At 40.5% G+C, this 13,156-nt stretch overlaps 1 non-coding gene and 1 pseudogene across 1 annotated transcript; both read right to left on the bottom strand.

The window, feature by feature from the left end:
- Positions 1-2,829: 2,829 nt before the first annotated feature.
- On the bottom strand, positions 2,830-2,950 carry LOC135599508 (5S ribosomal RNA; annotated as a pseudogene).
- Positions 2,951-3,305: 355 nt separating this feature from the next.
- Positions 3,306-3,424, bottom strand: LOC135599866 (5S ribosomal RNA). Its single transcript, XR_010482207.1, has one exon. It is a non-coding gene; the product is annotated as a 5S ribosomal RNA (ribosomal RNA).
- Positions 3,425-13,156: the final 9,732 nt, after the last annotated feature.

Raw genomic sequence — 13,156 nt, 5'->3', positions numbered from 1 at the left:
TTTCAACCGACCCTTCATTATTGAGGCCGACACATCTGGAGTCAGAATTGGAGCCATTCTCATGCAAGATGGTCGACCACTCGCATATACTAGTAAGCCATTCTCATGCTCTCTTTTGGATGTTCAATGACCTCTTCTTCTATCGGTTCAATCATAAGAAGTCCTCCTTTACTGCAGCGATGCTCACGGCTCCACGGCTCGTCACAATGCCAACATAACCCCTTCGCATATCGCTCCCGAAGCTCTTCTCCTGTTAACCTCTTTGGTGCAGGGACTTGGTCGACAGTAGGGGGGGCTGAGGGCTTCAATATTACTGGTTGAGGAGTGACCCTAGTCCTCCGAGCTTCATGGTTCAATTGCTCCTCTTGATGTCGTGCGAAAGAGATGGCTGCCATAAGCGTATACGGTTGTCGCGCTTTAACTTCTCCTCGGATCTCCGGCTTCAAGCCCTCAATGAAGGTCCTCAATAGCTGTTTTTGAGACCAATCATGATTTTGATTAGATAACCTTTCAAACCTGGTTTGGTACTCTTGAATGGTGGAGGTTTGTCGGATCTTTGCTAGTTGTTCGTCAATATTCTCGTAATCGGTTGGTCTGAAGCGAATAAGCAGTTCTTCTTTGAATTGTCGCCATGAAAGGACTCCATAAGTATGTTCAAACCAGTCAAACCACTGAATAGCATCCCCTTCAAGATGTATAGCTGCAATTTTCACCATAGATACATTCGCGGTTTTGTGGTACCGAAAATATCGCTCCGCGTGCGAAATCCAACCAATCGGGTCTCCTTCTTCCCATCTAGGGAAGTCCACTCTCATGCATGGATAGTTGGGGTTGGTCATAGAGCTTCCCCTCTCTTGGAAGTCATCTCTTCGGGCTTGGTGTGATTGGGCAAAGCTCTCTCCTTGATATGATTTCTTCGGGCTTAGTGGTCGGCCCAATCTGAGTTCGGTAAAGAGCGTCCGAATCTTATCCTCCATTCGCGCCTCCAAGGCTTCGAATTTAGCATTGATTGCCTCCTTAGATGCCATAGTATATGGCCCCAAATCAATGATGTTAAGATCTCTCTTTTGCTGTTGGGTTAAAGGCATGTATAGGTTGAGAGAAGTGATGGTCGAAAGTGTTGGTGGATTGGTGGATGTAGGCTACGGTTTAGGCTTGTTTTGTGGCTGTTTTGGGTGCAGTTTGAGGGTGTGGTTTGGTAGAGTTTTAGAGCTGTGGATGAAAGTTTTGGATCTGTGGTAGATGGTAGCAAAGGTTTGACAGAAATCCGTGGAAGTTGCAGCAAGTATGTGCTGTCTTGTAAGAGTAGAATTGTCGTCGAAGAAACAACGGTTTCTCCACGTAATTTCCACCAAAAACTTAAGAGAATTGAGGAGGGAATTGATAGCACAATCACAGTTTATATAACAGAAAGGATATCTAATTTAATCAAGAAAATTTCGGCAGTATAACAGCAAAGAAATTGGTGCAAGTTGCAATTGCAGAATTATCGTCGAAAAATTTCAGCGGGTTACGATGAAAATTTGCAGCAACATAAAATCGTTTTTAGAGATGAATTTCTTAATAGATCAATCTTAGATGGAAGCCAAGATGATATATGAAGTCTATAAGAAATTTCATTCAAAAAAGATTGCAAATAGATGGGTTAAGGCAACGATATGCAGCTGAAATGTTCTGCAGCATAGATTTTCAAGTGCAGCAGATTGGACATAAAAGATCAGTAGTTTATATTGAGAATTTTTCGATGAAACCAAAGGGAAATATACTGTTAGGAAGTGTCAAAGATGTCATAAAAATTTCGTAGAAATTTGGATAGAAAAAGCACAGTAGCAAGATCAAACAGATGGTGCTATGCGGCTTGAATTCTGCAATTCAAGTGCAGCAGATTGGACATAAAAGATCAGTAGTTTATATTGAGAATTTTTTGATGAAACCAAAGGGAAATCCACTGTTAAGAAGTGTCAAAGATGTCATAAAAATTTCGTATAAATTTGGATAGAAAAAGCACAGTAGCAAGATCAAACAGATGGTGCTATGCGGCTGGAATTCTGCAATGTATCTTTCGTCGTAGAGATGAAAACTTTGTGACGAAAAGTTTATGCAGCAATATAGGAACGATTTTTTTTTTTTTTTTTTTTTTGGATTTTCGAATAAGGATAACTAAATTGCAGCAGCAGTAAGGTAGGAAACCAGAACCTGTTGCAATTCACGGGGAGATCAAAGGATGATCCGTGGTGGTGGAGATGATGGTGGAATTCGGTGACGATCTTTTAAGCAATTGTGGGAATTGCTTTGGATGGTTGTGGAAGGTTGATGGATGGCTGTGAAAGTGCAGCGAGACGCCAAGAACGCTGCTCTGATACCAGGTGTTAGAACCCTTGCAGATTCTAAACTTGGGGTTGATCTCTTTAGGGGATCGGCCTCCTTGGAACTCTATAGGGGTTCCTCCCTCCAAGTTGCTGCTCAAAGGCTGCAGAAAAGATTCATCTATTGCTTATGAAAAGAGAAGGAATACATGACTATTTATAGGGCTTCTAAACCCTAACTCCTAATAGGACTCCTACTTAAGACTCTTACTTCTAACCAACTCCTAATAGGACTCCTACTCAAGACTCCTATTCCCTTACAACTCCTAATTCTTCTCTAAGAAAAAACCTCCTACATGAATGCCCCTCTCAATTAGGACTCTCCTAGCTAGAGTCCTAATAGAATGTCCCTCTCAATTAGGACTCTCTTAGCTAGAGTCCTAACAGTTTTACATGAATGTCCCTCTCAATTAGGACTCTCCAAGCTAGAGTCCTAACAGTTTCGTATCTCGGGACGCAAAAAGGAGAGAAACACGAGGACATCCCAGGGGGTCACCCATCCTAGTACTACTCTCTCCAAAGTCGGTGCTTAACTTCGGAGTTCTGTTGGGATCCGGTGCTTTAGTGCTGGCATTATCACACCCGTTTCGCGTGCTTCGTCCCTCGCCTATGTGCACGCGCGGCCGGCGCATCAACGTACGGAGCCTCTTGCCCGTCACAAAACTGTCGGCGCTTTGTCGAACGTTCATTAAATCCCTATTGCAAGCTCTCTCCGAGCCCTAGCCCTAGCCCAAAGACTGCGTATCGGTCACGGCAAGCGCGCGTCGAAACCATCGGCACTTTCTAGAACGATCTCGGAATCGCTATTGTGACCCCAATCCGGAAAGCTCTCTCCGAGCCCCACGATACTGACAGCGTAGCGGTCACGGCAAATTTTGAGCCCCAAAACAATCGTCTCGGAGGTCTACGGGAGATGTTTCGTATCTCGGGACGCAAAAAGGAGTGCAACACGAGGACTTCCCAGGGGGTCACCCATTCTAGTACTACTCTCTCTAAAGCACGCTTAACTTCGGAGTTCTGATGGGATCCGGTGCTTTAGTGCTGGCATTATCGCACCCTTTTCGCGTGCTTCGTCCCTCGCCGATGTGCACGTCGCGGCCGGCGCATCAACGTCTGAAGCCTCTTGCCCGTCACGAAACCGTCAGCGCTTTCTCGAACGTTCACGAAATCCCTATTGCAAGCCCTCTCCGAGCCCTAGCCCAACGACTGCGTATCGGTCACGGCAAGCGTGCGTCGAAACCATCGACACTTTCTAGAACGATCTCGGAATCGCTATTGCGATCCCAATCCGGAAAGCTCTCTCCGAGCCCCACGATACTGACTGCGTAGCGATCACGGCAAATTCTGAGCCCCAAAACAATCGTCTCGGAGGTCTATAGGAGATGTTTCGTATCTCGGGATGCAAAAAGGAGTGAAACTGATACCGGGGAGGGTAAAAATGCAGAATGGATTTCCAAATAACACCGATGGAAAATTTGTTCATATAGAAAATGTCATAGTAGACAAGGAAGAACTGATACCAGAAGCACTAACGAAGCAGCTTAGATAAAAACGAAAAATAGCTCGCCACCAAGTTTAAAATCACAATGGGATACAGAAAGTTCACCACCCAACGGAAATTAAACGAGGATACAGAACTAGAAAATAAAAGACTCACCACTCAAGGACGCATCCAAGAGATACAGAGTTTAAGTGGTTCTCTAAGAGCTTCTGCCCAGATATCATCAGTTTCAAAAATTCTTTCTAAGTCCTAAACACCAAAATAAATACTAGTGCATGAAACAACCCTTCATGCATAGGAAATTTCGAAATTAAGTGTTTACCGCTACTAACCAACTATTTTAATGCACTCATTGGTAATGAAGAAATGTTCACAGCTGCCAACCAACTCCTTTAATGCATTCCTTTGTCTTGAAGAAAAGCACATTGAAACAGCGTTAACTTTGTGCAGAGAATATGCTGATGAGCTGTCATATTTGAGTGTGCTGAGATAAAGATTATGAGGCATCATTATTGACTGAAAAAGATACTAGATCATAATCAAGGCTCATATAATCAGATTGTAGGTAAATTAGACACTCCCGTGTCAATATCCCCCGGTTGAATGAGACTTGTCCTCAAGTCTTCATTTGATTCATCAACATGATTATAAAAAGGACTCAAATCAGCCACATTAAATGTTGGGGATACTCCGTAATCTTCAGGTAGCTCTATCTCATATGCATTTCTGTCAATTCTCTTAAGCACCTTGAATGGACAATCAGCCTTTGGTTTCAATTTTCCAAATTTGCCCAGTGGAAACCTCTCCTTCCTTAGATGAATCCAGACCAAATCACCGGCATTAAACTCCACATGTTTTCTGTGTTTGTTGGCTGCATGCATGTACCTCTCATTTTGCTTCTCAATGGTTGCTTTCACACCCTCATGCAGCTTCTTTATCTGCTTAGCTCTTTCATCAGCATCTCCACTAAATTGCTTTGTTGTAGAATGAGGGATTAAGTCCAAAGGACTAGCAGGATTAGCACCATAAACAACCTCAAAAGGACTCTTACCGATACTATGATGCATAGAACGATTGTAGGCAAACTCAATTTGTGGGAGAATGACATCCCATTGCTTAATATTCTTGCCAACATAGCTTCTAAGCAAATTTCCCAAGCTTCGGTTTGTTACCTCAGTTTGCCCATCGGTTTGTGGATGATGCGAGCTGCTGAAATTCAAAGAAGTACCCAGCTTCCTCCAAAGAGTTCTCCAAAAATGACTAACAAATTTTGAATCTCGATCAGACACCATAGTTCTTGGAATACCATGCAATTTAACAATCTCCTTAAAATATAAATCAGCAATATGAGATGCATCATTTTATTTATTGAATGGAACAAAGTGAGACATTTTTTAAAATCTGTCAACAACAACCATGATAGAATCCTTGTTCCTTTGAGTTCTTGGCATTCCCAAAATGAAATCAAGACTCACATCCTCCCAGGGAGCATTTGGCACTGGCAATGGAGTGTACAAACCATAATTTTGAGTTCTTATTTTTGCCAAATGACACACTCGGCATTGCTTCACATGTCTATCCACATCTCTGAACATTTTAGGCCAGTAAAAATTTGATTGAACAAGAGCTAGAGTCTTGTCCCTACCGAAATGTCCTCCCAACACACCACCATGAGCTTCAGCTAGAATTATTTGTCTCAAAGAACAAGATGGAACACACAAAGCATTAGCTCGAAAAAGAAAACCATCAAAGATAAAAAATTGTTGAAAGGAACCTGATTTACAATTCTGCCATATCGAGCCAAAATCCACATCATTCTCATATAGATCTTTGAATATTTCAAATCCAACAACTTTGACTTCCATTGTTGATAATAAAGAATGCTTTCTGCTCAATGCGTCAGCAACTACATTTTGAACACCAGATTTGTGCTTGATTGTAAAGTTGTAAGATTGTAAAAACTCTACCCAAGCTGCATGCCTCTTGTTTAGCTTGTGCTGGTGATTAATGAACTTTAATGCCTCGTGATCAGAATATAGAACAAATGGCTTGGCGAGAAGATATTGACTCCAATGAGACAAAGCTCGATAAATCGCATAAAACTCCTTATCATAAGTAGAGTATTTCTTTCTTGTATCATTCAGCTTTTCACTAAAAAATGCAATGGGCCTTCCGTCTTGACTCAAAACAGCACCAATTCCCACAATAGATGCATCACATTCAACTTCAAACACATTATCAAATTTTGGTAGAACTAAGATAGGAGCCTCAGTAACCTTTCTTTTCAAAAGCTCAAAAGCATCGTTAGCCTCACTAGTCCATTTGAATTTGTCACATTTCAGACATTCGGTGATTGGAGCGATAATAGAGCTAAAACCCTTGATAAATCTTCTATAAAACGAAGTTAAGCCATGGAAACTCCTCACATCATGCAACGAAGCAGGTGTTGGCCAATTGAGAATAGCTTCAACCTTACTTTGATCCATCATGATTCCATCTTTTGAAACAACATACCCCAAAAACACCACACTAGAAGTAAAGAAATCACATTTCTTTAGATTAGCATAAAGTTTTTGCTGCCTCAAAATAAGAAAGATCTCTTTCAGATGACTCATATGCTCCTCTTCACTCTTGCTGTACACCAATATATCGTCAAAATAAACTACAACAAATACTCCAATGCATGGCTTAAGTATGTGATTCATAAATCTCATGAATGTGCTAGGAGCATTAGATAGCCCAAATGGCATAACCAACCATTCATATAAGCCTTCTCTAGTTTTAAATGTTGTTTTCCACTCATCTCCGGGCCTCATTCTTATTTGATGATAGCCACTCCTCAAATCAATTTTTGAGAAAATACAAGCACCACACAATTGATCAAGTAAATCGTCTAACCTTGGAATAGGAAAGCAATAGTCCACTGTGATTTTGTTGATGGTGCGACTGCCTATGCACATTCTCCAAGAACCATCTTTCTTAGGCACCAACAAGGCTGGAACTGCATAGGGACTCATGCTCTCCCGAATTAACCCCTTTTTCACTAATTCATCAACTTGCCTTTGAAGTTCTTCATGTTCTTTAGGACTCATTCTGTACGCAGCCTTATTAGGTAGAACAGCCCCCGGAATAAGATCAATGTGATGTTGAATGTCTCTCAAAGGTGGAAGGCCATGTGGAATCTCTTCCGGTATAACATCTTGAAATTCTTCTAGGATTGGTTGCATAATTTTCGGTGTCTCCTTATGCTGTTCGTTCTCCTCTACTACCATTAGGGCCAAAACATGACCGCCCTTGTCCAATTCATATATGCATTCTCTATAAGAAATAAAAGCACTAACTTCCTTCTTTGGCGCACTGATTTCGGAAGGTTGTAATGGAGCTAAGATAATCTTCATTCACTTTAAAAGAATAAGTATGTTTATAACCATCATACAACACTCTTCTATCATAATGCCAAGGTCTTCCCAATAGTAAATGACAAGCATCCATAGGGGCAACATCACACCACACTTTATCTTTATAATACTTGCCAATAGAAAATGAAACTAAACATCTTTTAGTTACCTTGATGTCATTTCCTTTTTGCAACCAACATAATTGGTATGGATGTGGATGAGGGATCGTATCCAACTTCAGCTTCTGCACCATCTCCAAAGAAACCACGTTCTCAAAACTGCCACTGTCGATGATCACCAAGCACACCTTGCCAAGAGAAGTGCATTTAGTGTGAAACACATTTATTCTCACCAAACTTTCATCATCGGCCACATATGACACTTGTAAACTACGTTGTAATACAATAGACAAACCATGATCAGCATAAGTAATCTCTTCCTCATCATCATCGTATTTTGGTTCGTCGTCAGCTTCATCTTCGCCCCCATCACTATGATCTTCAACTAAAGTTATAATCCTCCTATTTGGACAATCCGAAGTAATATGCCCAAAACCATGACATTTGAAGCATTTTCGGCCACTTGGGGTAGAAGAATTAGGTGTTTTTTTGTTGCCAGCAGACTCTTCACCCTTTTCTTGCACCTTCGATATCACCTCCTTTTTTGTAGCCTTCTTTTGAGCCATACCGAAAACTCTTTTCAAACTTCTGTTGCTTTTCAACTTTTAATGCCAACTTGCTCACATCATTTAAAGACCAATATGGCTGTAGCTGAACAACTTTAGCAATCTCATACTTCAGACCTCCTAAGTATCTTGCAATTGTTTGCTCTTCCATTTTCACAAGCTCTCCTTTTTTTTTGGTAAGTAAAAGTAAATTGATTATGTGTAAAGATTCTACAAATAGCTTTATCTATACAAGTCATAGACAAAGCCAATTAACTCATAGAGTGCGAATGCGATAGTTATGACTACACATGCTGTAGACTATAACTACCTGTGGGTACATTATTTGACATCATTCCCAAGATCTTTAGCTAATAGCAAAATTAAATTTGATAAAAATATCTTTTTCTCTTCGGGTGAAGTGCTCGATTTTGAGATCATGCTCCATACAGGATCTTGAGTCTCTAATAATCTCTTTCAAGAGCTGAGCATTGTTTGTGTGTTGACATTCAAATATTCTATTACATCTCTCCTTCCACATCCACCAAATAGCGCATCTGAAAGTAACCTTTGCCAGTTGTGTAAGTGGCCCTTTTCTTGAGAAACATTGCATAAGGTCGCCTAGTTCTTGGTGCAAGTTTGGTTGCGGCAGTCTATTGAGTTCAAATCGCTGGAGAATCTCCTTCCATATCCATTTTGTATAATTACAAGCAAAATAAAGGTGGTCAACAGTTTCTTCTTGTTGCAAACAAAGGGAGCATCGGTTAACATGATAGATACCTCTTCTTTTCATATTGTCTATTGTAGGTAGTTTATTGAGAAGGGCCTGCCATGTACATAAGGAGTGTCTTTGTGATCCCGGTCGATCCCATGTCCAACTGCTTGGGACCCACTTGTTATTTCTTTGTCTAATTTGATTCCATACGGATGTGGCACTAAATTTGCCATTGTCATGAGGCCAAATAAGTATATCTGAAGAGTTGTTCCTGATTGGAATAGCTATGATAGTCGGCCAAAGTGATAACATTTCGGGAGAAATAGGATTAGGGAGACACCAGGTACCGTTAGCAATGAACTCGGAAACCTTCCAATCTTTGGGAGCCCCAAGATCTTTTCGTATTCTGTCGCCATATAATTGAAATATACTCTTCCCATTCACCCAAGGATCGTACCACATATTAGTACTAGTTCCAGAAGAGATTGCATAAGAAATGTGTTTGATTAGCCAATTCCTTGCCTTTAAAATTCCTTTCCAAGCTGAAGAGTGGTATGTTCTTGTTGAAATTTCCCAGATTGATTCCTTTGAAAGATACCTAGCAGAAACCCATTGTGACCATAAGGAACATTTGTTTTGCAAAAGATCCCACAATTGTTGTACCAGGCATGCTTGATTCAAATCTCTAGTATTTCTCAAATTTAGCCCCCCTTCATCTTTTGGTTTGCAAATGCTATCCCAATTTACCATATGCATTGCCTTATCATTTGTGCCATTCCAGAAGAAGTTCATTAATAACCGTTCAATATCTTGGAGAAGTCCAGCAGGCAGAAGAAATGCATTACACCAATATATAGAGTAGGAGTGCAATACAGAACGGATGAGTTCGAGTCGTCCTGCTTTTGATAGAAGCCTATTTTTCCAAGAAGAAATTCTATTCTTTATTTTTTGTAGGATAGGCTGACAGTGGGTTTTGTGAATGCCTGTGGATATGAGCGGGAGACCCAAATAAGGAACTGGCAGGCTTCCCTCACTAACCCCCAAAGTTTGTGCAATAAAGACCTTATTCTCAACGTGAGGGCTCATATATACTTTACTTTTCGCATGATTTAACTGAAGTCCAGAAACCATACCAAAGTCATTCATAATAGTAGCCAGGTTCTTTACTGAAGTTGGATCATTTTGGAGAAAGATAAGTAAATCATCTGCAAATGTTATATGTGATATATGAATAGAGCCAGCATTGGGTACCTTTATGCTGCCATTTAAGACTGCATGTTCCAACATACAGCTAAGTCCTTCCATCGCAATAGTAAAGAGATACGGAGAGAGTGGATCACCTTGTCGTATGCCATTCGTGCTCCCAAAAAAACCAATAGGTGAGCCATTAAAGAGTATCGAAAACTTTGGAGTTTCCAGGCAAGATTGAATCCAATTAACCCATTGCTATGGGAAGTTCATATCGAGGAGCATCTTATAGATAAATTTCCTATTAACTGAATCAAAGGCTTTCCGTAAATCAGCTTTAAAACTTATTTTTGTCCCTCTTGCTTTTGAATGCAAATCTTTGACCAAGTCATTAGCAAGCAAAATGTTATGATGTATACTTCTCCCTTTGATGAAAGCAGCTTGATTTGGGCTAATGATCTTGTGTATTACCTTTTGCATTCTATTTGCTAATACTTTGGAGATGATCTTGTAAATAAAGTTGCATAATGATATGGGTCGATAGTTCTCTAGTGAATCAGCCCCTGCATTCTTCGGAATTAAAGAAATAAAGGTGCAATTCATCTCTCTAAGAATATGACCTGAAGAGAAAAAATGTTGGCAAGCCTTGATCACATCCTTTCCAATAATAGACCAAGCAGTTTGGTAAAATTCAGCTGGAAATCCATCTGGACCTGGGCTTTTGTGCTTTGGTGACTTAAAGACAACACATACAATTTCATCGTCAGTAATTGGGGCATTGAGGATTGAAATAGCTTCCGAATCAAGTTTTCTAGTCGGCTCCACATGAATGTTATTAGTTTTCCCAGCTTGATTGAGTAAGGAATAAAAAAATTGCTCTGTGTGTGCTTTAACCTCTTCTAAATTCTCAATAAGATTATCATCTTTGTCTCTGCATTTGCTGATACGGTTAGCAGCCCTTCGAGTAGCAATTGAAGCATAGAAAAATTTAGTATTGGAATCTCCTAGTGTAAGCCAATGCTGTCGAGACTTCTGCTTTACAAAACTTTCCTCCTGTTTTAAGGCTTGCATGAAGTTATTTCTGGCTTCTGTCTCTTTGTAGATAATATTCTCATCATTTGGCTGAAGTTGCAGCTCATGTTGCAATGACATTAGTTCCTTCCTGCAAAATTGAACTGTGGTGGTAATATTGCCAAAGGTATTTGTATTCCACTCCTTTAGTGCTGCTTTACAGGCTTTGAGCTTTTGACATAAGATGTAAGGGGGAGATCCATGCACATTAACATTCCAAGCAGATCTGATAACATCAAGAAATTGAGGATGAGTACTCCACATGTTAAAGAATCTAAACGGTTTCTTACCTCTTGGTGTCGCTTTGTCTGCGTGTATATACATTAAAGAATGGTCAGAAAACAAAGGAGCACCATACTCAAGAAGTGAATCTGGGTAAACTGTTAACCATTCGTGATTAATCAAACACCTATCAAGTCGAGCCATTATTTTTCTGTTAGCAGCACCTTGATTACTCCAGGAGAGCCAATTACCTACAGATTTCATATCAAACAAAGCTGCAGTGTCAATGTAATCATTAAAACTTTGAAGCTGGCTTTCTGAAAGTTGTCTACCCCCCTCTTTTTCATTTGTATACCGAACAGTATTAAAGTCTCCAAGAACAATCCAAGGTACATTGAGACAGCCATTTGCAATATTAGTCAGGTCAGACCAAAGAGTATTTCTTTCTTGCATACTATTTGAAGCATATATACCAATGAAATTGAATTGACAGCCATTCTTTTTGTCCTCTACCTTAAGTTGAATGAATTGATCAGTAGCAGAAATAAACCAAGCATTAATAGAGTTAGGATGCCATAAGACCCATATTCTACCAAAAGTTTCATTTGAGTCATTGGTAAACAGTTCTGCGTCCGGCCATATTAAATTCTTTTGAGCTTGAACGCGCGATTGTTTAATTTTCGTTTCTACTAGAATAACAATATCACATGCGGCAGACTTGATTATTCTATTGAGCTCCCGACATTTTTCCGGCTTATTAAGTCCGCGAACATTCCAGCATGTTATCTTCATCAGTAATAAAGAAATGAAAAGGTGGTAAGGTATTCATCCTACGACTTTGGATGGACTGTACCATCCTTTTTCTTATCCTTCGGTTTTGTATTTTCCTCCCGCACAATATCCTTACCTCTTATGACTTTATTTCTATATTTATCCACTTCATCTACAGCTTGCAGATTTTTAAACTTTAAAATACCTTGAATCATGTGGTCTTGATTGGCAGGGTTTGTTGAAGCACGATAAGATTGTTGCAGCACAATTTCCTGGATAGTACTTGTTGGAGTAGCTTGGCTAGAGAGGTTTGTTGGGGCATGAGTTTGTTGAGACAGAATATCCTTGTTGGCGATGTTTGTTGTGGCTTGAGTTTGTTGAGGAAGAATATCCTTGCTGGCGAGATTTGTTTGGGCCTGAGTTTGTTGAGTTATTGTGGACGGATCCAATGATATTGGAAGAGATGAAGTTCCTGACTTATGTTTCTCCTGTCCACTAGTACCAAGGGAAACCTCTGTTGTGGAAGGCTCCGACATTGTAGGAAGAGATATAATTTTGGATTTGTCCTTCTGTCCGCGGTGCTGTCCTTGTGAGTCGGAATGCTCAATAGTCTTCGCCACCATCGGTGCTACTGCCATTAGAGAAGACTCGCTTTGTTGCGAAGGCGCTTGACGTGGTCGATAGACCTTTGTGATTTGTTTTGGAGTTTGCTGACAAGCTCCATTTGCATGACCAAAAGATAAGCAATGCTGACATCGTTGTGGCTTCCAAGAATATGAGACATGTACCTTCCGAGTGTTCCCGTCAAGATCACGATAGAAAACCTCATTTGGAAGATCTTCGTCAGAAGAAACCAGTACACATGCTTGTGCAAATGCTAATCTCGTCTGAGCAGCTGTTGCTTTGTCGATGTAGAGTGGCTGTCCCAGAGTGCTGCATAACTTTGCAATAAAACGTCGACTCCAAAGATGTAGAGGAAGACCTTGAAAGGATACCCATAATGGAATAGACTGTAGGCTATCTAACTCCAAACGGACATCAGGAGACCAGCGTCGTAGAATCATTGGATGGCCGCGAATAGTCCAGAATCCTTCGAGGACTCGTTGTAAATCTTCTTCAGAGTATAGCTTGCAAACAAAGAATCCGTTCTCCAGCATATGAAGATCAAATGACGATATTCCCCATCGAGTTTTGATAAATGAGGATAGTGGGAAATAAGATGTTTTGAGACCTACCACATAGCCAACAATCGCCATAGAC

Source organism: Musa acuminata, chromosome BXJ2-1, assembly GCF_036884655.1.
Source record: "Musa acuminata AAA Group cultivar baxijiao chromosome BXJ2-1, Cavendish_Baxijiao_AAA, whole genome shotgun sequence".
Taxonomy (NCBI): domain Eukaryota; kingdom Viridiplantae; phylum Streptophyta; class Magnoliopsida; order Zingiberales; family Musaceae; genus Musa; species Musa acuminata.
Note: the sequence above shows the minus strand (reverse complement) of the source record. Positions and strands in the feature narration are given on the sequence as shown.